Raw genomic sequence first — 27,127 nt, forward strand, 5'->3', positions numbered from 1 at the left:
ACCTTTTCTCACACTAATCCCACCCCTCCCCGCCCATTAAGTCTCCACTCACTCAAGATTCATTCTCTGCCAGCCAACTGTGTGCAGCAATTGGCCATCATTCCACTGTCTGAAAAGCTGTTAAGTATATTTGGTAAAGTGCTAATGAGAACTAAGCTTGGACATTATTTGAACCTTCCAACTGATTCGTCATTCTGGGGGGAGTTGCCATGAGCCAGTATCAATGCCAATCTCTTCTGTTGTCATTAGCTGCTCACACGGGGCAGAACTTACGATACATGATAAAACAGCAAATCAGTGAGGTGCATGACAAGTAGCCGCTTAACTCACTACCTGCTTAACTCACTCGCTGTTCTCTCAGTCTCTCTGATGTCTTTTTTCCTCTTATAAAAATAATGCAGACTGAAATGTTTCTGCCGTTGTTTAGTCGAAAAGACTTCCCAAAGATTAACTCTTTACAAAATTAAAATGTTTTTACAACAACAAAGCATGTACTGAATACAGAAGGCCACCAACATTATTGCTAAAATGTCTGAGAATAAAAAAAAATGTACATTGTGAGGAAATCCTGAATGTGATCATTGACCAGTAACTATATTTGTTTATATTCTTCATTATAGGCTGAGCTGTGCACTTTTATGTAGTTGCACTAAATTAGTGCAATAATAAATTAACTCAGAGATATTCCTTGCATATTTGGTAAATCATTGGCTCTTAGAAGTTTCAGAAGCCTGACTTTCGTTGTGGCTATCTTGGATTTGAAATTGACAGTGTTGTGACAATACCACACTTAACGAACATACCCCTTCCTCCTACCTGTCAAGACTATTTATTGAAGTACCAAACTCTTCCTACATGATTTTGCTTTCTCCTCATTAATGTTCACTTCTTAAGAACTGTTAATAATAATTCAATGTAATTCATTGGCATCTGGGGACATGATGAGGATATGATAAGGTGCTATGCAAGTCTTTTTATAATGGTTTCCTCACCATTTTCAGCATCTATGAGTGATATGCTGGACAACTGGTCACTAGAAGATATGCAAGGGCTGGAACTGGGTAACTCACCCTCCCTGTGTGGGGAGTGTTTGCCTTCCAATGATTAGATGACATTGTAAACTTGTGAGGCCTTATATGTACTAATCTATATTTCTCTGCTTTATTGTATACGAGATCAAAACCCTGGTGTACTGTGTCACCCTAGTGCTCCTGCACTCGGTACAATTTCAGAACTACACCTTATTCGATTATCATGGGTTTGTGTGAAAGCCAGAACCATTGAGATGCAGTTGTCATGGGGAAAACTACAGGTTTGATTCAATTTTATCACATATTTTACATAAACATTGTGTGGCAGACCTAATTAATCTTGCAGTGGACTGAATTTCTCAGGAACAATTCAGTTACATGCTTCAATGAATTTTTTCTGGGTTCTTGCTCCAGTAGAGACTGTCAGAGGTAAACCCTCAGTTATAATTCCAAAAGATTGGTCTCAGAAAAGATCTAATAGAAAAAGCTTCCTATATTAATGTGAGACTTGGTTATTCTTCCTTTAGTTATTCTGAAAGAATGAAAAGCAGGAAACGTTCTTGAATGTCAGCTGAATGGTGATCACCAATTTGGGAGTCTCACATACCTGGTGTGTTCGGCCTGGCGTAATTCATGAGGGGGCATTTTTTTAGATTTAAAATTGTTGAATCCCACTACCAGAGCCAGTGGAAAACTCATCGATTTTCCCAGTAGGGGCAGTACATAGAATTAATTCGAGAGAATCACAGCCATAGTAGGGAAATAATCCTTATCAGCTCAGATTCATGGTTATATTGTCAATTTGTTCTTTTCCTGGCAACAGGTGCAAGGAGGGCGAACTGCCTTTTAAACCTTGCAGACTGTTTTTAAAAGCCAGCCGGAGATTGATGGCGAAACTAGTAGATAGCTGGTCATTTCCGGAGGGCTGGCTTCCTAAGCAAGAGGATGATGGTGGGGTGAGAGGATATGTTGTAGGATGGGGGCTTCTGTTAACCTAAGAAAGGAAAAGTGAGAAGGAGAGGGAAGGGACGGGTTAGAATTAGGAAAGAGAATTTCTGTGCACTGGGAATGGTTTAACAGATATGGGAATGGCATGTTTACAAGCTGAGCTGTTAATGGAGAAGAGTGCCTCCACAAAGTGGTCAGTTATTAAAGTGAAGGGTTTAAAGGAGAATAGTTCCTTTCTAAATTAGGCAAAGAAGACAGCAACTTTACGAGTGGTACAAGTAACTGTTTGAATACCTTTTAGCAAAGCAATGGTCTGGGTGATCTGTTGAGTATAGATAAATTCAATGTAATCTTTCCGTAATTTATTTAAATGCAGAGTCCGTCAATCATGATGCACTATTTTAAATGTAACTTATCAATGTGATTCACAGATGCAAATACAGAACAGTCATTTACACCATACACAACTGCATGACTGTTTGGAAGAGCTGGCAGTACTTACAATCTCTCCTGGCAAATTCTTGAAAGGACACGATGACCTGGAATTTCCACTATGTTCTGTTAGTTTTACATTGTAAGGTTCACCTAAATTTAGTCAAGCAGTACAAAAGGTCAAGAACACAAGAATTAGAAGCAGGTGTAGACCTCTTATAATTCAAGTCAGAAACTCCGAAGTGTTTTATGAAGTTGCCTGGATCATAACTTTTATAATTTGAATTTGGCTAGGGTAAGCATGAAGTGTTTGACTTCAGGTATGACCCAAATGAATCACTATGCTTTTATCAAACAAAGTTTATTTAAGAATGCAGTTAATATATAGCAATCATTTTTACCAGTTACAAACAAGAAAGAAAACCATGATATTGTATTAACCTAAACAACTCTACCAAATAATGTCCCTATAAACATATACCTACTACAGGTTTAGCACAGAAAATACAAATGTTCACGTGATGCTGGAACATAGTCCTTTGGTTGAAGAATTGAAACTCTGACATCCCAATCTTGTAACTTCCAGTGGCCCTTGAGGTAGAGATAACTGGCCTCTAACTTTCAGCCAATGAACCACTGCAAGAGACAGAGTTCTCACCCCTGGAAGGCAAGAAGACCTACTTCCAGCTAGCCAACAGAAACTGTAATACCAGGAGAGAGAAACACTGCTTTTCAGTCTGATGTCCAAACACCTTCTAACTAGAACAGCAGCCGGGAGCCCAAAACTGAAAATGAAAGAAATCCTATCACTTGACCTGTCAATCATTCTTCCCCCTAACAATGCAAAAGGTCGTAAATTCATTGATACTGCAAGAAGCCCAGATGGAAAAAAATATTTAAATCATTTAAGCTGCAATAAAACTTCTAAGCAGACAACTTTGCAACAATGAAAAGAAAACCTGCTTACAAACTGTAAAGAACATGATTTAAAAAAAATTTCTTAAAGGCAGACTAGCGTCACAGACTATATGGTCCTTCAAACCTGTTCCACCATTCAGTATAATCATGGCTGATCTTGGACTTCACCTGCTCTTTCCTCTACAGTCCCTATGTTGCTTGATTCCCTGAGAGACCAAAGTTCTATCAAAAATAGCCATAATTGTCTTCAACAATGAACTGCAACTCTGTGGAGTAGACAATCTAAGGATACACTACACATTGAAGCAATTTCTCCTTATCTCAGTCCTAAATGATCGGCTCCTTATCCTGAATCTTATGTTTTAGATTCTCCAGTTTTGAGAAATAATCTTTCAGTGTTTACCCTATTAAACCCCTTCAGAATCTTGTATGTTTCAATGAGAATGCCTCTCAGCCTTCTAAACTCCAGAGAACACAGGCCCAAGTTACTCAGGCTCTCATCATAGGACAACCATTTCAGGAATTAATTTAGTGAACTTTCTCTATATCATCTCCAATGTGAGTATATCGTTCCTTAAATATGGAGATCAAAAGGTGCACCAGTATTCCAGATGCAGTCTCACCAACGTTCAGTATTATGTATTATTCCTGTACTCCAATTTCCACTGGCTATAACATGCCCTCAAACACAACCCTCCGCCCTTCAAATACATTGGTGGGAGGTTTCATTCATGTTTATTTATTAGTGTTACAAATAGGCTTACATTAGCGCTGCAATGAAGTTACTGCAAAAATTCTCTAGCCTCCACACTCCAGTGCCTGTTAAGGCACAGCCAATGCATTGGTGAGGCCGCAGCTGGAGTACTGTGTGCAGTTTTGGGCGCCGCACCTGCGCAAGGATATTTTGGCCCTGGAGGGAGTGCAGAGGAGGTTTACTAGGCTGATACCGGAGTTGAGGGGGTTGAGCTATGAGGAGAGGCTGAATAAACTAGGCTTGTACTCATTAGAGTTTAGAAGAATGAGGGGAGATCTCATTGAGACGTATAAGATGATGAATGGGATGGATAGGATAGAGGTGGAGAGACTCTTCCCGCTCAAAAAAGACAGTAGGACTAGGGGGCACAGCCTCAAGATAAAGGGGGGGCGGTTTAGAACGGAGTTGAGGAGGAACTTCTTCACTCAAAGGGTGGTGAATCTCTGGAATTCTCTGCCCATTGAAGCGGTGGAGGCTGCCTCGCTAAATATTTTTAAGACGCGGGTTGATGGGTTTTTGATAAGAGAGGGGATTAAGGGTTATGGGGAGAAAGCGGGAAAGTGGAACTGAGCCACGACAGATCAGCCATGATCTTATTGAATGGCGGGGCAGGCTCGAAGGGCTAGATGGCCCACTCCTGCTCCTATTTCTTATGTTCTTATGTTCTAACCAGCATATCTTTGGACTGTGGGAGGAATCTGGAGGGAACCCATGCAGACATGGAGCAAATGTGTAGACTCTGTACAGACAGTGACTCAAGCTGGGAATCAAACCCGGGTCCCTGGCCCTGTGAGGCAACAGTGCTAACCACTATGCTACCATGCCACCAGGTAACCCAGGTAAATTGTCATGAAGCATTTGCCAAGAGAGTTTGAAAACAAATGCAAAAGCTCAAAGAATTTCAAATGCAAATTACAGTAAGCACAGTTGAGTTTATGTGATCTTTTGCATGGATTTAGAAAGTATCATGCTAGATGCTGACCCTACCCAAAAAACCCAGCCTACCTTCATATCAAATTAATCACCATAGCAGGGTTTCGCAGTTTATGAAAGTAATAAGGCCATTTATGAACTTTTCAAAGTATTTTTCAAAGCAAATATATTCTGAGACTTTTGACTATAGTACAGCAATGAAATTAAAAAAACCATTCTGTATCCTTTATTAAAGTCATTTTTAATTATTCAGGAGTAGCATGGTGGCACAATGGTTAGCCTCACAGCGGCAGGGACCCAGGTTCGATTCCCGGCTTGGGTCACTGTCTGTGCGGAATCTGCCCATTCTCCCCATGGGTTTCCTCCAGGTGCTCCAGTTTCCTCCCATAATCTGAAAGACGTGCTGGTTAGGTTCATTGGCCATGTTAAATTCTCCCTCCGTGTACCCAAACAGGGGCCGGAATGTGGCAATGTGGAGTTTTCACAGTAACTGCATTGCAGTGTTAATATAAGCCTACTTGTGAGGCTAATAAATAAATGAATTTAATACTAGGTTGCTCACAGGTGGTGAACTAAACACTAAAAATAATTATTTTTTGTGATAAATCGATTCTCAGCTGTTTTAAGAAAGCTGCGGCTTTTAAGTATATCAGGGATTTTTTAGAGTTCTTTCACAGGATCACTGGTAAGGTTAATATTTGTTTCCACCTTTAACTGCCCTTGAGAAGCGGTTGATGAGAAAAGAAAAGTTACATTTTGAAATGTTTGCATTGGGGTTCACGACAGATTTAACATTTTGCGATATGCAAACGGGTTTGAATGGAAACTTGCAACAAAATAAAATCACTTCTGAAAAATAGCACAATTTGCACCCAGATCATCGTTTGTGCCCAAAATGGAAACTCCCAGTCCTACTTTGCAATGGTGGGCGATTGCCTTTGAGACCTGATTCCAGCTGCTCTCCCTACTATGTGGCCATAGTTTGATGTACATACTCATTAATGAAACAATTATGTCTCTTGTTCATAGTAATGACAACAGCAACAGCACTGAGATCATCACCCAGGCAACAAGTGATATGGAACATTCTGCACCTGCTCACAGGACGGATGGATGGATGTAGGCTGTGTAGCATTATCATGGAGTCATTGATCTCCACTCCATCTTACTGTCATCAGTGTGTGGATTAAACTGGAAGCAGAGCCAACTTACTGACATATGTTTGCCTTCAACTCAGTAGATGATGCATCAACATCCAGTCATATTGACACTACTTATTTTCAAAAGGAGTCCTGTTGCTTTTTATGGACTAAAAAAGACTGCTCAAAAACTGCAAGCAACACAAAGGTACTTTATTCTAATTAGCCTGAACTTTAAAATGGGGAAAAGATTATATTTAATCCATGTAACCCATGGGAAAAAGCATGATACATATGACAGAACACTGTAATAAAGCACTCTAGACCTCAGGCTCCAAGGCAATATCAGTGGATCATCAGTTTTATCACGTTTTCCTTCCTTTCAGAGTTGCATGAAAGGAAACATGAAAGAAAGTTATCAATCGGGGGACTGAAAATCTGTTGCCCATCATCAGATGATAGCTAATTAGACTGGGTTGCAGATACATAAAGTCCTGGCCTTAGGCTGGGGCAAGGGTGGATTTACAATGAAACACACCGTCCGCAGCAGAGGGACCCCAAACTGCAGGGCTCCCAAAAATAAGTTTCTCACCCTACCACCTCAGAGCACTCTGTACCTCTCTTCTCATTTCCATGTCGGCTCCTCAAACCCCTTGGTCATTTCCTGAAATGTGTCTGCTATTTTTCTCATTGAAGTTGCATCACTCCCAGTACGACATTTGATTAGCTAGTACTGGTGGCTAACCCTGCCTTTGATCAGCCTGTCTCCACCAATCAGCTTCCCATGGCTCTTTCCTCTGCAAGAAGCTGGAAATAGGGCAAATGTTGGGTCAAAAGCTACTGCTCTGGGAACTCACCGAACAGCAGGAATGTGTGGGGGACTGTGCACAGATAAGGCCTTTCTTCAGAACAGACTCTGTAGTCTGAATGGCCTACTTCTGCTCCTATGTTTTTTGGTCATTCTGATCTTTTGTTTATTAATTAATGATTAACAAATATTTATATGTTTTTCAGTTGTATCTATGTATATGTTTGCTTATGGAGGTTCTCAATGTGACTATTATATGTTTGCATTTATAAGAATGTGGTTCTGTCTGCTCAGAGTTACACACACTGTAAAAAGATGTAGTGGTTCTTTCTAAATGTATCTAACCACACTGAATCAGAACCATGATATTTAAAAAAAAATCCTCCCTTCTGATTGCTCCTGTTGATTTCAGATTTCTCTGCCAGGAATGTTTCCGACTGGATTGTCACAGGAGATGCATTTGAAACAGAAGCTACAAGCAGCAGTGAGTCATATGGTCCTTTGAGCCTGCTCCGCCATTCATTTTGATCATGGCTGACCATTGAATTCAATATCCTGATCCCCCCTTCCCCCTATATCCATTGATCCCTTTAGCCCCAAGAGCTATATCTAATTTCTTCTTGAAATCAGACAACATTTTGGCCTCAACGATATTCTGTGGTAGTGAATTCCATACATTCAACCCCCTCTGCGTGAAGAAACTTCTCCTCGCCTCAGTTCTTAAAGGTTTATGCCTTTATCCTCAAATGATGACCCCTAGCTTTGGACTCCCCCGGCATTGGGAACATTCTTTCTGAATCTACCCTAACACTGTTAGAATTTTATAAGTTTCTAATGAGATCCCTTCTCATTCTTCTAAACTCCAGTGACTATAATTCTAACTCACTTAGTCTCTCCTCATATGACAGGCCTGCCATCCCAGGAATCAGCCTGGTAAACCTTCGTTGTACTCCCTCTATAGCAAGGACATCCTTCCTCAGATAAGGTCTCCAAAACTGTTTTGCACTCACTACTCCTCTCACTCTCCAATTAGCAAAACATGTGGTAATTCTTCATTGCAATGCTGTTCCTATTGGTGGATCCTGCATTTCTCTACCAATGGGGGGAAGGCCAAGGCCAGACCTGCCAAATCCAAGCCAATAGGATATGCGTAAGTGGATCTTGCTAGATCTGCCTGCTTCTCAGTGTCCACCAGCCAGTTGTTCAGGAAGGCAGCAATGACTGGATCTGCTCACCGGTTAGTGTTACATTCAAGGCAAGCACTCTTGTTTAAGGTTAATGATTAAAGCACCAGTGATTAATGTTCCGATGAGTGGAGTGTGCAATCATTGTTCAGTCTGATTACTGTACCAGCTGGTGGCTGGGGACTCAGGAAAAAATAGCCAAAATAGAGTCAAAAACATGCACTTTAATCTTGTATTCACAAGTTTTTAGTTTAAGTGTTGTGTATTCTCAGTGTATGTTTACCTGTGTATCTGCGTGCAATTGTGAATAACTGACTGAATCAGCATGGGATGTGACCATATGTATGAGTTCAAAGATAAAATCACAGATGAACTAGTCTCATTTGTTAAATCTTCTTATACACCTTAGTTTGAAAGTTTGAACTAATAGGGCAGTAGCCCATCTACAAATTCACTCATCTAAATATTGGGTTTGATTGTACTAGCTTGCCATGCTCATTGATCAATGCGGCAAGTTGGGAAGATAGACTGCAAGGCCAAAAATTCATTTTGTGCCAGGTGAGAACCGGATTGATATCTTCCCAGCCCCATTTCACCGGCAAGAATGGCTTCCATTTGACTGCCTGTGTCTGCATGTTAGTATCCAGTCCAGGATGTTTGCTTCCCCCCTCCTGGCTGCTTCCAACCTTGCCAACGAGGTGTCACACTGGCGAGAATCACTGCTGCTCTGCATAGATGGGCAGTGCCCAATTGGGCACTGTAAATATGCCAGGGCAGTGCCAAGGGGGTGGGGGTACATCATGGTGGGATCTGAGTAGGAGTGAGGCTATGACAGGGGGGCTATGCACAATGACAGGGCCTTATGCAGACGGTGGCCTATGTATAAAGGAGGGGTCATGCAAGGAGGGGTCTTACAAGGCAGGGGGTTATTTAAGGGGGGGGGGTTTTATAAGGAGGGGTCATGCAAAGGAGACTGCGCAGAGTTGGATTGCAGAGGGGTTCATGATGGGGGGAGACATGTGGGAGAAATGATTTGACAGCCAATTCACCAGCCTCCTGCAGTTCACCCTGCCCGCCAGCAGGAACAGCACAGGACAGGCTTTACAGTTGCTGCCCACAAGCGGGGACATGACATGTTGAACCTTGAGGGTCCATGTTAGAACCACCAACCCCTCAGAAAAGAGGGGCATCCTCTCTCCCACCACTCAAATCATGAGTCACACCCCCCCCCTCACACGATGTAGTCATGAGGGTGACCCAACCCCTCCCTCAGGGGTTGGGTCATCCTCCTCTCCCCTCAGACCACCCACTCAGCCCCATTCCCCTCAGACCACCCATTCAACACACCCATCCCCCCTTAGAATCTGCCTCCACTCCCTGGTTTCAATTCCTCTTTTGCATATCACAATCATCTGGGAGAAGTCAGAGGCTGTCAATGTTGGGTCGGGATCAATAGGGTACTTGAGGTGCATTCAACTGGAAAGAGAAATGAAAATAAACACAGGTGGCTAAAGTAGAACTCCATTGAGCTGTCAATGAAATATTTTTCGAGGCACTGAGGAAGATTGGAACCACCCCCACCCCCCACCCCTGACCCCACTCCAGGAGTAATTCATTCCCTCTCTGTTTTCAATGGGGTCTGCTCAGACTGTCAGCTTCTGACAGGGTAAAAGGAAAATTTCTGCTGCAGAACAGAGTGTTACAGTGATTTAGAATCATGTCAGGTGACTGGGCCTGGAGATTAAAGTGACCTGGCCACTTCAGAATTTGTCGACAGGCAGGAATGCAAGTGTTTATCACAGAACTGCCTGAAATCACTGTGATGTGGGGATGCCGGCGTTGGATTGGGGTAAACACAGTAAGAAGTCTCACAACACCAGGTTAAACTCCAACAGGTTTATTTGCTAGTAAAAGCCACTAGCTTTTGGAGAACTTGCTGTCCCTTCGTCAGGTGAGTGGGAGTTCTGTTCACAAACAGGGCATATAAAGGCACACACTCAATTTACAAAATAATGATTGGAATGCAAGTCTTTACAAGTAACCGAGTCTTAAAGGTACAGACAATGACAAAGACTGGCAGTTTGTGAATAGAACTCCCACTTACCTGATGAAGGAGCAGCGCTCCGAAAGCTAGTGGGTTTTGCTACCAAATAAACCTGTTGGATTTTAACCTAAAAATTGTGTTGTGAGACTTCTTACTATCTACAGGTCTGCCAGCCCTACAAGGGACAGAGCAGACATGACACCCCTATCCCAGCAGAGAATGGAAAGGTCAACGCCTTGTCCCTAGCCCGAGCCTACCCAACCCCTAGGACTCTTGAAGGACTGTTCCTCTGCAACCTCACAGCAACAGAGGGGCAAATGGGCACTGGACCTACCTTTTTAAGCTCCCTTGGAACTTCAGGCACCAGGCTAAGGGGTCAGTGCACTGTTGGCACTGCCAGGGTGCATGATAGGAAGGGAGGCTGAGTGGGCTGAGTGGGGAATCTGCCTGAACTGGGGGGAAGGGGGGATGTGGGAAGGTGTTTGAACAGTGGGGCTGTTCGGTGAGTTGTGCAAAATGACCTCATTAGCATCTTTCAGGTGGGTAAATCCCACCCAAAAGATTGTGCCAATTCCAGTAGGAAACACTGCCGTGTGGGCACTTAACCTCAAAATAGGAGAATTGGGCCCATCTTATTGTGCTTACCCCAGTCCAACGTCGACATCTCCACACCATGGCTCCCATTGTGTGTCACAGGATAGGAACTGTGGATCTGGCCGGTTATTTGGCATTTTCCCTGGATGTACACTGTCTCATGTACAAAACACATGACACGCTGAGAAATTCTCATAACCCACCTTACTGCCAGGGCTGAAATATAGGCAGAAAATGCTGGAAAAACTCAGCAGATGAGGCAGCATCTCTTTTAAGAAGAGTCATACAGACTTTCTGATCTCTCTCCACAGATGTTGCCAGACCTGCTGAGTTTTTCCAGCATTTTCTGTTTTCATTTCAGAACAGCATCATCTGGAGTATTTTGCTTTCATGTTACTGTGAGGGCTTCTTTTATCAATAACTGCATACTGCATCTCTATGTCTGACAACCCACTAAATGTACAATATACTGGTGGGCAGCACCCATCCAACTGCCCTTGGAACAGAACTACCCCTAGTCCTGTTGATGGGTTATCCACTATGATTGTAGTTGGCAAGGTTGGGTTCTAGTGACAAGCTGGTAAGCGTAGCATATTTGATGTGATTTATTATTGTCACGTATTCATATACAGTGAAAAATACTGTTTCTTGCACAGTATACAGATAAAACATACCGTTTGTAGAGTACATAAGGTAAAAGGAAACGAGAGGGTGCCAAACAGTGTTACAGTCAAAGCTAGAGTGTAGAGAAAGATCAACTTAATATATGGTAGGTCCATTCAAAACTCTGATGGCAGCAGGAAAGAAGCCTGTCCTTGATTGATTGGTAAGTGATCTGACTTATTACCTTTCTCCCGACAGAAGAGAGTGGAAGAGAGAATGTCCAGGGTGCGTGGAGTCCTTGATTATGCTGGCTATTTTTCCAAGGGAAGTATAGACAGAGTCAATGGATGGGAGGCTGCTGTGCTTGATGGACTGGGCTATGTTCACAACTCTTTGAAATTTCTTAGTGTCTTGGTCAGAGCAGGAGCCATACCAAGCTGTGATACATTTGGAGAGGATGCTTTCTGTGGTGTGTCTGTAAAAATTGCTGTGAGTCATAGTAGACATGCTAAATTTCCTTAGGCCCCTGAGATAGTGGAGGCATTGGTGGGCTTTCTTAACTATAGCATCAGCATGGAGGAACAAGGACAGGTTGTTGGTGATTTGGGCACATAGAAACTCTATACACTTCATCACCGTTGATCTGATGGAATGCTACTCTTGGTGTGCATCACAACATCATGCTTGGGCCAATTTGAGAAGGTGTCACAAGTGGGTTTACTGTGTGAACTGTGCCAGGTTGGGCAGAAATTTTGCTAACTAGCTCACCATGCCTGTGTCTGAATGTGCAAGTGGTGCCAAGGGGATTATTAAGATAGGCTTGAAATTAGTGTCACTGTCTCCCAGGCAGTTTAGACTTAGTTTAGATTTAGCAATGGAACGTATCCCTGTTTGGAATTGACCTGACCGAGTGCTGTTATACAAGAGAATATTTCAAACCTATTTTTCACATAGTGCACAATTGTTTACAGTCAATGAAGTGCATTTGAAGTGGGGTCACTGTTGTAATGTCGGGAATGTGGTAGCCAATTTATACACAGCAAGCTCCATAACATGCAAACTATTTGTTTAACATAACCAATAATATAAATGGCATTCTTTAACAAGACGAAATATGGAGAATTTAATAGGGCATTATGCTCTATTAAAACTGCCAACACTTAAAAAAAATACAATTTTCAAGAAAACATTTGAATCTTACATGCAAAATAGATTTTTTTGTGAAAGGTGAAGGAATGGCATTGGGAACATTGACACGGGACCTAACCCTTGGGTGGGCTCTGAATCTGTTCCGTACAAACATGAAATTGGATGCGTTCTCGCATAAATCGGAAGCTTCTGTTTTTGTAGAAATGAAAAGATAATCTTGTGTGAAAACCTGGTCTGAGGTGTTTGTCAGCCAAATGAAGCCTCCTGGTGCTCACTCTGTTTGAATGTGAAATGTGCTTTTTTTAGCAGGATCACTGGAGATTGAATCTACAGACTACTTTTCACCTTGTCAAGGTTTTAGAACACCTTAAGCATTATGACTTGAATGTTGAGTAAAAAGTACCACTCCGTGCAACTGTGAGATGCCTTTTGCACAGTTCTGTTACATCCTGACAATACTTGCATGGATTTATTTCACTGTGAGCACTGTAAACTGCAACGGAACTAGAGTAATACCATTGGGAAGACATTCAGTTTATTTATTAGTGTCACATGTAGGGTTACATTAACACCGCCATGAAGTGAAAATCCCCTTAGTCACCTCATTCTAGTGCCTTTTCAGGTACACTGAGGGAGAATTTAGCACGGTCAATACACCTGACCACGTCTTTCGGACTGTGGGAGGAAACCAGAGCACCCGGAGGAAACACACACATATGTGGGGAAAAGGTGCAGGCTCCGCACAGATGGTGACCTAAGCTGGAAATCGAACTTGAGTGCTGCATTTTTTCAACAGAAGTGCACATTTGTAAAAATCAGCCCTTTATTAACCAATGAATCTGCATGAAGCAGAGATAATATTTACACTCCTGTGTGGTCACTGGTCATTAGTTAGCCACATCCTTTTAAATTTGAGCTCTTGGCCAGAATTTCTGTCTTCTCCCTCAGACTAATACTCAATGCAAATCCAAAGCTTTGCTGGGACTGCAAATCTAGTATCTAATAAAAATGACATCTGGCCAGATCTGTGTACTTTTGGTTTGCATTTGTGTTTGCGGGTAGCCTTTCCTAGCTCCACGCGTGGGATCATCGTGTCAGCTCTTTAAGATAACCTCCACTAGCTGGCTGTTCAAAGGTTTGAAGTGAAATGGGTCTCACAATTTCAGTCGATGTGCCCACGCTACAAAATTACCCTCATGATCTGAATTTGCGATCGCATTAAAAATAAATACAATATTAGAAAAATAAACACTTGACTGCACTTAACCTGAAGCTGTCAGGGATAGATGGAGTGTGTTTGACACACTGAACTTCCACTGTGCAATGAACCACGCATTGCCTTGAAATTTTAGACCAACAATGGAAAAGGGCAATGTAAGAAAGCGCACAGATGGTTTGTGCACAAGTTATCATTCAACATCTAAAAACCGACAATGTTTCTGCCAATTTGCTAATTACATAAATAATTAAAGCTGGGTTATAAGACTGGACTTCAAGGAGCACGTTCTTCAATATTCAGCCATTCTGAGCACTCGTGTTGTGTAGTCCTGCCCCGTTAGCAGCACAAAGCTCTGAGTTTAATGCATGAAGTATAAACACCATCTCCAGCTTAGGGCCGATTTTAACTTGGGCCTTCAGTTGAGATGCAGCGGGTGGGTAGGGGGAAGCACTGCATTGCCTAAAGCGTGAGGTTTGGCAGATTTTAACTCCAGAACCTTAGCGTAGCTTGACTTTACAGCCTGCTCAAATTTGGAGTAAGTGACTTCAATATGGCTTAGCAGTTGTCAAAGTGAGGCCTGTTTTCAACTTCTTTAACCTTCTCAAAAGTTTATCCCAGCATTTTAGTGCTGCATCTGAAGCATCTATTATATAATTTGTTACTATTTCACAGAAGTTAGTTCGACAGCAACTTTATCTCCTGTGATCTTTACCACTAAGAAGAACATGACCAATAAATCATGGGAGCACCCTCACATCAAAGGTCTCTTCCCAGTTATACACCAACCCAACTTGGACATGATTCATTTTCCATACAGTTGCAACAACACACTGGGATTTCTTAGCTAACAACGTCGTGTTAAGGATATCAGTATCACAGTAGTGCTGCTGTGAAGGGAGAAAGTCCACTACCACTTTCTCATGGCAATAAATTTAGCCTCTTGCCCACGTCAGAAAAACTGGGATGATGCCAGTGTAATGCTGAGGGTCCACTGCATTGTTGTAGGATCATAGAATCCATAGAATCCATACAATGCAAAAGGAGGCTATTTTGCCTATTGAGTCTGTACTGACTCCGTACAGAGTATCTTACCCAGGCCCCCTCCCCTGCCCTATCCTCATAACCCCATACGTTTATCATGGCCAATCCACCTAACCTGTACATCTTTGGACTGTGGGAAGAAACTGGAGCACTTGGAGGAAACCCATGTAGACACGGGGAGAATGTGCAAACTCCACACAGACAGTCAGCTCAGGCCGGAATCGAACCCGGAATCCCTGGAGCTGAGAGACATTTCACCTGCCCCCATGCCACATTTGTTGCCACATTTCTTTTTTTAGAAACTAAATTAAGTGGGTGGCATGGTGGCACAGTGGTTAGCCCCAGGGAACCAGGTTCAATTCCGGCCTCGGGTCACTTTCTGTGTGGAGTCTGCACCTTCTCCCTGTGACTGCGTGGGTTTCCGCCGGGTGCTCCAGTTTCCTCCCACAATCCAAAGACACACGGGTTAGATTGATTGGCCATGCTAAGTTGCCCCTTAGTGGTAGGGGGATTAGTAGGATAAATATGTGGGGTTATGGGAATAGAGCTCAGGTGGAATTGTGGTCGATGTAGACTCGATGGGCTGAATGATCTTCTTCAGTATGGTAGGGAGTGCCATGCTGCTGGAAACCTTGTAGCAGACTACTATCATAGGGGGAGGCATTTCCTGGTTCTTTTCTTTTTTTGCCTTTCCCACCCCAAGGCATCACTTTACTGATTCCCTTCATAATGTGAAGGTGGGAGGCAATATTAAAACCTTAAGTAAACAAATGTGGGTATTAGTTTTGGTAATGAGTAAGTGATGTGTATCATGATGTAACGGTGACATCAAAAGTCTAGATTCTGTAGAGCCGATGAATAGTCAGTAGGCAAGAGAGATTCACCTACTTTATTATCTATCATATATAGTGTTAATAGAGTAGTTTTGAAGTAATCTACCTAAGTCAGACTACAGTTACTCATAGTAAGAGGGAAATCTTCCCAGTGTAGATCAGGTTACAAGGCTAACACTAAACACAAACCTCTTCTTCAGAAGTCTAGGCTGACTCCTTGGGCATAATTTTCCCATCCTGCCTACCATGGGAATTGTAGCGGGCGGGACACGGACCATGCAAAGGACCACGCACCATGCAGGCGGGATTTTCCGGTCTTAAGAGTGAGCGTGGCCGGAAAATCCTGCCCCTTAAGTAAAGCACTTGCTCGCTCCCCATCACATCCCTCTGCCAAACATCACAGAACCCAATGGGTGGTATACCTGGGGAAATGGGAACACCAAGTATAAGGAGTCACTGTCACCAGACTACTCCACCCAGCCCCCAGCCTGCCCCCCACTGTACTGCTGAACTTTGAAGGTATTGAATGAGGTTTTTATCCCTCACAACAACAAGAGAGAAAAACTGAGCATTTGTAGGGATACCATCACATCCAGGTCTTGACCTGTTTCTAGGCATTTCTGTTGCTCCAGAGAAATCTTTCCTCATAATTTTGCTTTATTAGTGAAGATAGATTCATTAGGAAAGGTTTTCTGGATGGGCACATGATGGGGCAAGACTGAGTTTGTTACAATTACAGTGTTATTAGAGATGAAAGAAACTAATTTGTAACATTTCTTCAATAATGCCTTTATGGAGAAAGAAAATCTGACTAATACATTGCTTTTTTTTTGTTAAAGTCAAGTATTTTTAGTCCCCCCTTTCCCTTTTATAGCAAAGGGATCAGATTTTACAGGTTCCCATGGCAGGTGCCCACAGATAGAACTTGCACAAACAGGAGTGTGTGAGGTAAAGAACCTTGACAAATCATCTTGATCTGTAACTACACCTTGAGACAATGCCCACTCTCCCTGCGGGAGAAGGGATTATTGATGATGGCATCATAAAAAGCCACGATCTGGATCCTGCACTCTTTGATTTCCTGCCTCCACGAACCATCTGTTATTGGTGCCCTCTGACAGGTTGACAGTAATATCATGCAGGGTTGCCATGTGGTGCAGATGCAACAAACATTCAGATCTTAAGACATGTGCCCACTGAAAACTCAAATTCAAAACCTAATTTTTCAAAGCCATTCCGTCGTTGTTCTTTTGGTTAATATGAAGCTCCTTATATTTCTCTTTTGGACACTTGGCACTAAACCATGAAGTTGGACCTTGACTTAACGCACACATTCATTAAAAGCAATACAAACAGAGAGAAAACAACTTGGAGAGATCCACAGATTAATACTTCACTTCACAAGAATAACTTGTATTTATATAGCACCATTTGTGCAGTAAGATGTCCCAAACTGCTTTACAGGAGCTAATCAGAAGTTAGTTATCCCTGAGGAAACTTCCTCTAAAGTCTTGGATAGGAAAGGACAAATGAGTCACAAGTGCTGCCTAGGTAGCTGGCATAGGTATCTTTAATAATGCTCCTTGGCATCAGGTACCTGAGCTTTCACAGAATGGCGGCCTAAATTGCACTTTCACAAGGCGGGAATATTTATTGCATAACCGAGCAATTTCTGCAACTGCACAAATGTTTTAAAGTTTATTTATTAGCGTCAATGCAAAAATTCAACTTATAGGCACTGCGTTCCCCAGACCCTGCAAGCAAAAAGCTGGTGGGAGCCCTCCCATGATCACAGTGATAACCTTAGAGTTTAAGTTTATTTATTAGTGTTACAAGTTGACTTCCATTAACACTGCAATGAAGTTAGTGTGAAAATCACCTACTCGCCACACTCCAACACTTGTTTGGGTACACTGACGGAGAATTTAGCATGGCCAATTCACCTAACCAGCACATCTTTTAGACTGCAGGAGGATACTGGAGCAACTGGAGGAAATCCACGCAGACACGTGGAGAATGTGCAGACTCCGCCCAGATGGTGACCCAAGCCAGGAATAGAACACAGGTCTCTGACGCTATGAGGCAGCAATGCTAATCACTGTGCCAACGTACTCTGCCACTGTGCCACTGTGGACATAGGATCAAATTTCAGACATTAACATGTGTGCTAATGCTATCCTTCTCTACCTTTCCAACACTTCTCTCTACTGCTTCCACTCAGGCAGACTCTTGCCTCTGGGCTACTCCATGGGATGTTGGGACAGCTAGAGTGAACTCCAGAACCCTCAGAGTCACCTGGCATTGCCAGTACTGGAAGCCCAATGTTACCTTCACCGTGGTGTCCAAGTGCTGGATCACACTCTGGAGCCCTTCAGCGATGTCTCTCTGTGCCTGGACTATGCTCTCTGTGCCTGGACTATGCTCTCTGTGCCTGGACTATGCTCTCTGTGCCTGGGCTATGCTCTCTGTGCCTGGGCTATGCTCTCTGTGCCTGGGCTATGCTCTCTGTGCCTGGGCTATGCTCTCTGTATCTGGACTATGCTCTCTGTGCCTGGGCTATGCTCTCTGTGCCTGGGCTATGCTCTCTGTGCCTGGGCTATGCTCTCTGTATCTGGACTATGCTCTCTGTGCCTGGGCTATGCTCTCTGTGTCTGGGCTATGCTCTCTGTGCCTGGACTATGCTCTCTGTATCTGGACTATGCTCTCTGTGCCTGGGCTATGCTCTCTGTGCCTGGGCTATGCTCTCTGTGTCTGGGCTACGCTCTCTGTGTCTGGGCTATGCTCTCTGTGCCTGGACTATGCTCTCTGTGCCTGGACTATGCTCTCTGTGTCTGGACTATGCTCTCTGTGCCTGGGCTATGCTCTCTGTGCCTGGACTATGCTCTCTGTGTCTGGGCCATATTCCTGAGGCCCTCAGGCTATGGTTCTCAGAGACTGAGTCATGCCTTGGACTTCACCACTCATGGCTCAGACGTCCTGCCTCAGGCTTTCCCCTGCAGTCACCACCCTTGCTCTGTTAGCCCAGATGCCACGCAATACTGGCACCATCTCCTGAGCCTGAAAAGTTTGGGACTGCCCGCTCCCATGGAAGATGCCACTTCTATCTGATGTGCTTCAGCAACTGTGTAGTGCTCACCAGACTGCAACCCAGAAGCCTGTTCACTAACATGTCCCACCGAGAGTGTGTCTCTGGACTGGAAGGTAGTGGGGGTGATACCTGTGAATGATTAGTATCCTCCTCGGAGTTCTCCTCTGGGAACCTGGGACAAGGCTCTGGGAAATAGATAACTCACAGGTCATCAGGATGAAGATGCAGTGGATCCTTGCTTCTCTGGCTCAGAGCAACCTCGCTGTCGGTCATGGCTCATTCCTGGACCTCCCCTGTGGTCAACATTCGCCTTTTCCTCAGTGGGGGTGAGGATGTGCAATCCTGGCATCCCCTGCCTGTCTTCTCCCTCTCCCTTTTATTATGGGATATCTTCTCCTGTGAGGACAGAGGGAGACGACATTGTGAGCTGATTACCTGGCAGCTCGTGGGGCTGTAGAAAATGGCATAAGTGGGCACTGCGCCTGGACAGGAGTGCTGGGGGTTCTGAGGAAGATACTGGGGGATAGAGTGGAGGGGAGGCTGAGAAGTGATAGGGAGCAAATTAATGCAGACACTCTAGGGCCAATGGCCGGGATTGATTAGACAAGGAGACGGGTGGGAACTCATCCCTGCAGTTCGTAAGAAGTCATTTATTTTTAGCGGACATTGGTTGTCGGTTCTCCTTGTCAGGCTGCCAACACTGACTGCCACAGCCCCCACATCCCAGGTGGGGTTTGCTTGCCTAGCTCTGGGTCTTCTACCCAACGGGGTGGGGGGAGGGGTAAAGTGTGGCCCACCTTTTCCCCACTACAACCACTGCCTGCTGAAATCTGCCTGAAGGAAATGTGGAGCTGGCCTTCTCTGCAGCAATCCTCCTGGTTTGAGTGAGAGGGAGTGCAGAGGGATCATTTAACTGCAGCTTTCCTTTGTTAACAATGCACAGCTGAGCCTCAGTTTGGGTGAATTAGATGCTCGGGGACTCCAGCTCAGTGTGAGTCATGTGGGGAATCATTTATCACACTCAGTGTGGGAAGATGGCGATCTGATTTGTGCCAGGCAGGCAGGTGCGATCAGCACTGGTTTTTACATCCAAAATATCACTGACGACTTTACCATCCATTCACACCCCACTGCCATTGCAAGCGAGGTCTGAGAATTTGGCACTCGGCTAAACTGCCCTCCGCTGAAGCGGGAGCAGAAAATCCCACCGGCTTGATTGGCCGGAAGATTCCACCCTTAGTTATTTTTTAGAAAAATTCTGTCCCTTAACATCAATCATCCGCTGCTTAAAAAAAGCTTTAGCCTGTCTGTTTCTTAAATCTTTATAAATGTTTGTATAACAATTCCATTTGACTATTCCATAGCTTTCCCTGCTGGCCACCCAGTCTCAGCTATTTTTAAACTCCAACTTGTTATAGCTTCTGCTGCAATAAGCAACACCACAGCTAACATATTATTTAAAATGCGGTTTCCTACTACTCAATGCTGCAGTTCGCAAATGGCACCCATAAGAGTGGGAGCTGATTTAATGAATACAATAACTTCATTTTTATCTTGCTGACACCTAAGTTCTTCTGAAGTTCCATGGTATTTGGCGTAATTTACAATTTTGTCCCGGTATTATTACTGCATTAATAGATTTTGAAGTGGGTGATATCTGATATCTGATATTCTATCTGATATGTTTGGAAGGAGATAAGATGGTCCGTTCAGTTGTGACTGCGCGTAGGTTATAGTGGTGTCTGTTCTGGTTGGCGGTATTGCTGGGCGTTTGGTAAATTGATATCTGACCACGTGATGTCTGATCATGTAAAGTTTGATTTGACTTATTGTTGTCCCATGTTTTAACATACAGTGAAAAGTATTGTTTCTTGCGCGCTGTACAGACAAAACATACCATTCATAGAGAAGGAAAGGAGACAGTGCAAAATGTAGTGTTACAGTCATAGCTAGGGTGTTGAGAAAGATCAACTTAATGCAAGCTAAGTCCATTCAAAAGTCTGACAGCAGCAGGGAAGAAGTTGTTCTTGAATCGGTTGGTACATGACCTCAAATTTTTGTATCTTTTTCCCGACGGAAGAAGGTGGAAGAGAGAATGTCTGGAGTGCGTGGGATCCTTAATTATGCTGCCTGCTTTGCCGAGGTAACAAAAAATGTAGACAAAGTCAATGGATGGGAGGCTTGTTTGCGTGATGGATTGGGCTACATTCACAACCTTTTGTAGTTTCTTGTGGTTTTGAGAATTAAGAAATAGTGTGAACATTGTCAATTGCTGTAAAAACTCATCTGGTTCATTAATATCCTTTAGAGAAGGAAATCTGCCATCCTTATCTGGTCAGACCTACAAATGACTCCCAGCAATGTGGTTGACTCTTAAATGCCCTCTGAACAAGGGCAATTAGGGATGGGCAATAAATGCTGGCCTAGCCAGCGATGCCCACATCCCATGAATGAATTTAAAAATATATAAGTAACTTTTTTGAGTGGATTTTGTGCATCACACTGAGTGGAGTAGCACTCACCTTGAAAGGGTATTGTGAGAAAGGTAGATGCATAGCCCTTGGTTTATATGTTAATTGTTGGTCTGATTTGGTGATGCTCAGCCTGTGAGTGCTGCTCCCTGCTGGATGAACAGAAGTGTGCAATTGCCTCTTCATTGTGTTCCCAATATCTGAACAGCCATTGTGGTGAAAGTCAATTACAGAGAGCTCAGGATTATGAGAAAAGTTAAAGCATGCAGCGCCTTAAAGTTAATATGTCTGCATGCAAAGGGAATCTTCTAGACCTTCATTAATGTAAAATAATGAATATTTTCTTTCACTTAAATTCTCGTCAAAAAATTCTAAGTGTCAAATTCACGTGAAAACTGGGATAAATCACACTGGTTTTCAACAGGATTTTCGAAATGAGTCTGCCACACTCTGCACTGCAGAGAGCACCAGTGTGAATCACTGCAGAAATCAGTGGGTGGGGTCTATTCCCGCTGGAGAGGCCAACAACATAACACCGAGATTGGCGCATGTGCAGTGGCCCCTGTCTGCCAGCCTCCCAATTGCTGGCTAGCCTCGTGACCTCTGCAATGCTGGCTCTCTACACTCGCCACCCCCCCCCCCCCCCCCCCCCCCCGCAAACGGCCAGATTGATGGCCCCCCCCCCTTCATTCCCGGGCCAGCCTCAACATGCCCGACAGCGCCAATTTTCCATCCCACATCCTCACTGGCAGTCTCAAACCTCCCCCCCTCCCCCCCCCGTGACAGTCCCGAACCCCCTTGCTGTCCCGAGCCCCCCAGCACACTACGCCCCTCACCCCATCCCGATGCCCAGCTCCGATCACTGGCCTCCGTCCCTTCCCCTGCTCAATCCCAAAGTGCAGAGTGGCAACAGGACACTCTGCCCTCACCTCTCAGACCCCACCCCATCAGACCCCACCCCCTATTACGCTCACACTGTTGGCACTCCCTCATGCCCAATGAGCAGTGCCAAGGTGCCCCCTGGGCATTGGCACTTTGCCCCTTGGGCAGTGCCAGGTGCCCAGGCTGGAACTGCTAGGTGCCAATGCCCAAGGAGTACCAACCCCCCCTGCTGGACCTTCTGGGGGGGAACCATGATTCCTCCCTTCACGTCAGTGCAGTCAGGCCACCAGCTCCCCGAAAGTGGGGAGCTGTAGTAATGACCGCTGGAGTGAACCTACTTAGACACTAGCAGGCCCGGAGACTTCAGTCTCAGGCCCGCAAATTGTACTTAAAATATATATTAATGTTGATTTAAATAATTTGTCTGGCTCCTTGCTGATTTCTGGCACATAGCTGATGTGGCCAGAAATCTGACGTTGGCAGACATTATTGGGTTGGGACATGGGATGGGAGAATTGCCAAGAACATCATGGTAAGGAGATAAAATTTGGCAGTGGGGCAAACTAACAACAGATCAAAATGATTGCCATATAAAGGCCCAATATGGAGTCTTTGGGCAAACATGGCACTATCTTAGCCCTCTATCTGAAGTCTGGTAAAATTGACTTTTGTCACCTGGTTCAAAAATGGTGGTTAGACATTAGTACTGTCATTGAATGTCAAACACAGGTCGTTAACCTTCCCCTTTATGAAGCTGTACCTTTATGTGTGGCGCAAACATTACTTGTTACTTCTTAATCCAAGCCTGAATGTTGGTCTTGATGGATCTGAGCATAAAATGCTTCGCTACGTTAGGAATTGCAAGTAGAGATGAATGTTTTGTAATCATCAATGAATCTATCCACTTTGATGGAGGGAAGGTCATTGATGAAAGTGGTGAGGCCTAGGGCATTCTCCTGAGGAACTCCTACAGTGATGTCTTGGGATTGAAATGATTGACAACCAACAACTGCAAGCATCTTCTTTTTATGCTGTGTGTGACTGCAACCAGTAGAGACTTTTTCCTGAATCCCATCGATTTCAATTTTACTCAAACTCCTCAATACCACACTTGTTCAGAAGCTACTTTGATGTCAAGGGCAGTCACTCTTACCTCACCCCTGGAATTCAGTTCCTTTGTCCACATTTAGATCAAGGCTTTAATAAGGTTTGGAGCTCAATGGCCCTGCTGGATAAGTTGTTGCTAGGTAAGTGCTAATTGATAGCACTGTCTCTAACAGCTTCCATCACTTTTCTGATGATTGCATATGGACTGAAGGGGTGGTGGTTGACAGAGTTAGATTTGCCTTGTGTTTTGTGGACATGACATACTTGGACAATTTTCCAGCATTGGGTAGATACCAGTGCTATCACTGTACTGAGACAGCTGGATTAAATACATGGACAATTCTGGAACACAAGCTTTCAGCACTGCAGACAGGATGTTGTTGTGGCCCACGGACTTTTGTTGGATTCCTATGACACAGAAAGAAACCCACTAATATATTTTTAAAACTTTGTCCTTATTGCTATTTATTTTTTAAAACTGGTCTTTTTCTGCTGAACAAAGACAATAAAGATGGCTGCTACAAGTCACCTGATCATGGGACTGATCCTCTGTAAAAAGCAATCCCCAGAAGTTTCAAGGAAAAATAATTGTTTTCTCAGTTTTTGGAATGCCGCACCTCACTATGGCTAGAGAGCTATTGATAGACTCAGATCACACCTGGACTGTTCAGACTAATTTCAAGGGAACTATGGAAATGTAATTTGAATTTGATCAGCCAACCTTTCTGATGGAGTTAGTGGGCCTGCCAAGACAATGGCTTCCCAAATACCAGACCCTCAACATAGATAGCACTCCTTTCTTTTCTTTTATTCTTTGATGTGATGTGGGCATCACTGGCAATGCCAGTATTTGCTGCCCATCCCTAATTGTCCTTGAACTGAGTAGCTTACTAGGCCATTTAGAGGGCAATTTAGAGGCAACAACATTGCTGTGCATCTGAAGTCACATGTAGGCCAAACGATGTAAGGATAGTAGATTGTCTTTTTTAAAGGACATGAATGAACCAGATGGATTTTTCTGGCAATTGATGATGGTTTCATGGTCACTATTACTGAGACTAGCTTTATATTGCAGATTAATTAACTGAACTTAGATTTCACCTGCTGCTGTGGTGGGATTTGAACCCATATCCCCAGAGCCTGTCTTCAGAAGTCCTATGGAATGCTCTATGCGGGAGCACTTGGAGCTGTAAGTAGCAATGTACTTTCCCTTGGCATGGGGTCTGAGGACATTGCACCGGAGTTATCAGCCAGCATTTTAGTGGGTTTGCCTTATCCCCCAGCAACCGTCCCTGCAGATGTTCTGGATCCTGTCACTGTTCTAATTCCCAACTTGCCCCTCAACCCAACACTTGAGTAGCACCCATGTTCCACAGGGACCTCCATCTGGTGTCTATGTGCATCCTCTTCCAGTAAATGATGCTGTCTCCCTTTGATCCCCCTTGTCTGTGAGTGTTTTTTGCACTTTTGTCATTGCCCAGCTTCCCAGCCATTGATCTTTCCTCTGCCTATTATTATTTGTCAACCTTCCTGCCCCATTGCCTGCCATTGCGCTCGCTTACACAACCCTCCTTCCACATTGCCCTCCTTGTCTTTGTCAGCCCCCATCCTCACCTCACACCCCATTGGGGACTAAGTAAGTCACATGGTGGGGCGGGAACATGAAGTGTTTCCTGCTGCAGAGGCCGATGAGAAACCATGCCATATTATCCAGCCCAACCTCATTAAAATTATGCAATCAGTGGTTTTGCACAGCAATCTACAATGGGGCATCTTAGATTGTCATAGAATTTTACAGCATGGAAACAGGCCCTTTAGCTCAACTTGTCCATGCTGCCTTTTTTTTAAACAACTAAGCTGGTCCCTATTGCCCATGTTTGGCCTATGTTCTTCGATAGCCATCTTATCTATGTATCTGTCTAAGTACTTTTTAAAAGAAAAAATTGTACCTGCCTCTACTTCTATCTCTGGCAGCTTGTTCCAGACACACACCACCCTCTGTGAAAAAATTGCCTCTCTGGATCCTCTTGTATCTCTCCCCTCTCACCTTAAACCTATGCCCTCTAGCCTTAGGCTCCCCTATCTTTGGGAAAAGATATTGACTACCTAGCTGATCTATGCCCCTTATTATTTTATGGACTTCTATGCGATCACCCCTAAGCCTCCTACGCTCCAGGCAAAAAAGTCCAGTATACCAGCCTCTCCTTATAACTCAAACCATCAAGTCCCGGTAACATCCTAGTAAATCTTTTCTTACTCTTTCTAGTTTACTAAAATCCTTTCTATATTAGGGTGACCAGAACTGTATACAGTATTCCAAGTGTGGTCTTACCAATGTCTTGTACAACTTCAATAAGACGTCCCTATTCCTGTATTCAATGTTCTGACCAATGAAACTAAGCATGCTAAATGCCTTCTTCATGACTCTGTCCATCTGTGACTCCACTTTCAAGGAGTTATGAACATGTACTTCTAGATCTCTTTGTTCTATTGTGCTCCCCAACGCCCTACCATTAATTAAGTCCTGCCCTGGTTTGATATACTAAAAAGCATCACCTTACATTTACCTAAATTAAACTCCATCTGCCATTCATCAGCCCACTGGCCCAATTGACCAAGATCCAGTTGCAATTGGAAATAACCTTCTTCACTGTCTACTATGCCACCAATCTTAGTGTCATCTGCAAACCTACTAACCATGCCTCCTAAATTCTCATCCAAATCATTAATTTAAATGAAAAATAACAGTGAACCCAGCACCAATCCTTGAGGCACAGCTTTGGTCACAGTTTGAAAAACAACCCTCTGCAATCACCCTCTGACTTCTGTCAAGAAGCCAATTTTGTATTCACTTAGCTACTTCACCCTGGATCCCGTGAGATTTAACCTTATGCAACAACCTACCATGCAGTACCTTGTCAAAGGCTTTGCTAAAGTGCAGTTTGCCCTCATATCTGGATGCAATTTTGAAATGGTGCCCAACATCACTGTCCCACAATTGAAGCAAGAAGGTGAACCTTCTGAGACAGAAGGATCTGCAGAAACATTCTCAGACTGGAAGACGGACCTCCTCAATGGTACTGAATTTGGAAGATCCACCTGTAGACGCTCTCTTGACCTAGTGCTTCATGTCCCAGGGTGGAAGGTTGCTTGCAACCTCCATCCTGAATCTTCAGATCCAGTCTGCTTTTGCAGAACTAACAAGGCAAACTGGCAAACTCTCATTAAAATGCAAGTTATGCAAGTTTCATGAGCTTGCCCTCCCTCAGGCACAGGGGATCTTCACAAGATGGGAATTTTAAAATCCCATTTATCCTGACTACCTAAATTTGATTTGATTTCTTATTGTCACATAGATGAATAGGTCCATTCAAAAGTCTGATGGCAGCAAGGAAGAAGCTGTTCTTGAGTTGGTTGGTACGTGACCTTAGACCTTTGCATCATTTTCCCGATGGAAGAAGGTGGAAGAGAATGTGAAGCAACGCCTGGCATCGTTCAAGTTAGTCCCGACATCTGCACTCCATATTGTTCCAGCGTGCTTTAGATCAGCGTGTTTTCCTGCTGGTGTAGCTTAGAAGCGGGCATAAGTAGGAAATTACAGTCAAACCTTCATTGGGAATGGGATGCAAATCAGTTTCATGCCAGCCTCCAGCAGGTTTCCTAATTGGCCATTGTGAGCATCTGTTATCTTTTCTGTCAGTGGCAGGAGGTGGAGTGAAATAAAAATTCTTAAATGCCCCTAGACCCTTTGTCAATTATATTAAATCTGTGTCCTGTGGTGACCAACCCTTCTGCCAATGGGAACAGTTGAAGAAATGAAATGAAAGAAATTGGCCAAATTGTTTTCTGAAGCAATTATGAAAACTTAAATATCAAATGTATTGAAGCAAGTCTACGCAAAGCACATTGCACTAAAAATGTGCATGTAAACGGAGAAGAAATTCACAGC

This window comes from Carcharhinus amblyrhynchos, chromosome 7 (assembly GCF_965287045.1).
Source record: "Carcharhinus amblyrhynchos chromosome 7, sCarAmb.v2.hapA, whole genome shotgun sequence".
NCBI lineage: Eukaryota > Metazoa > Chordata > Chondrichthyes > Carcharhiniformes > Carcharhinidae > Carcharhinus > Carcharhinus amblyrhynchos.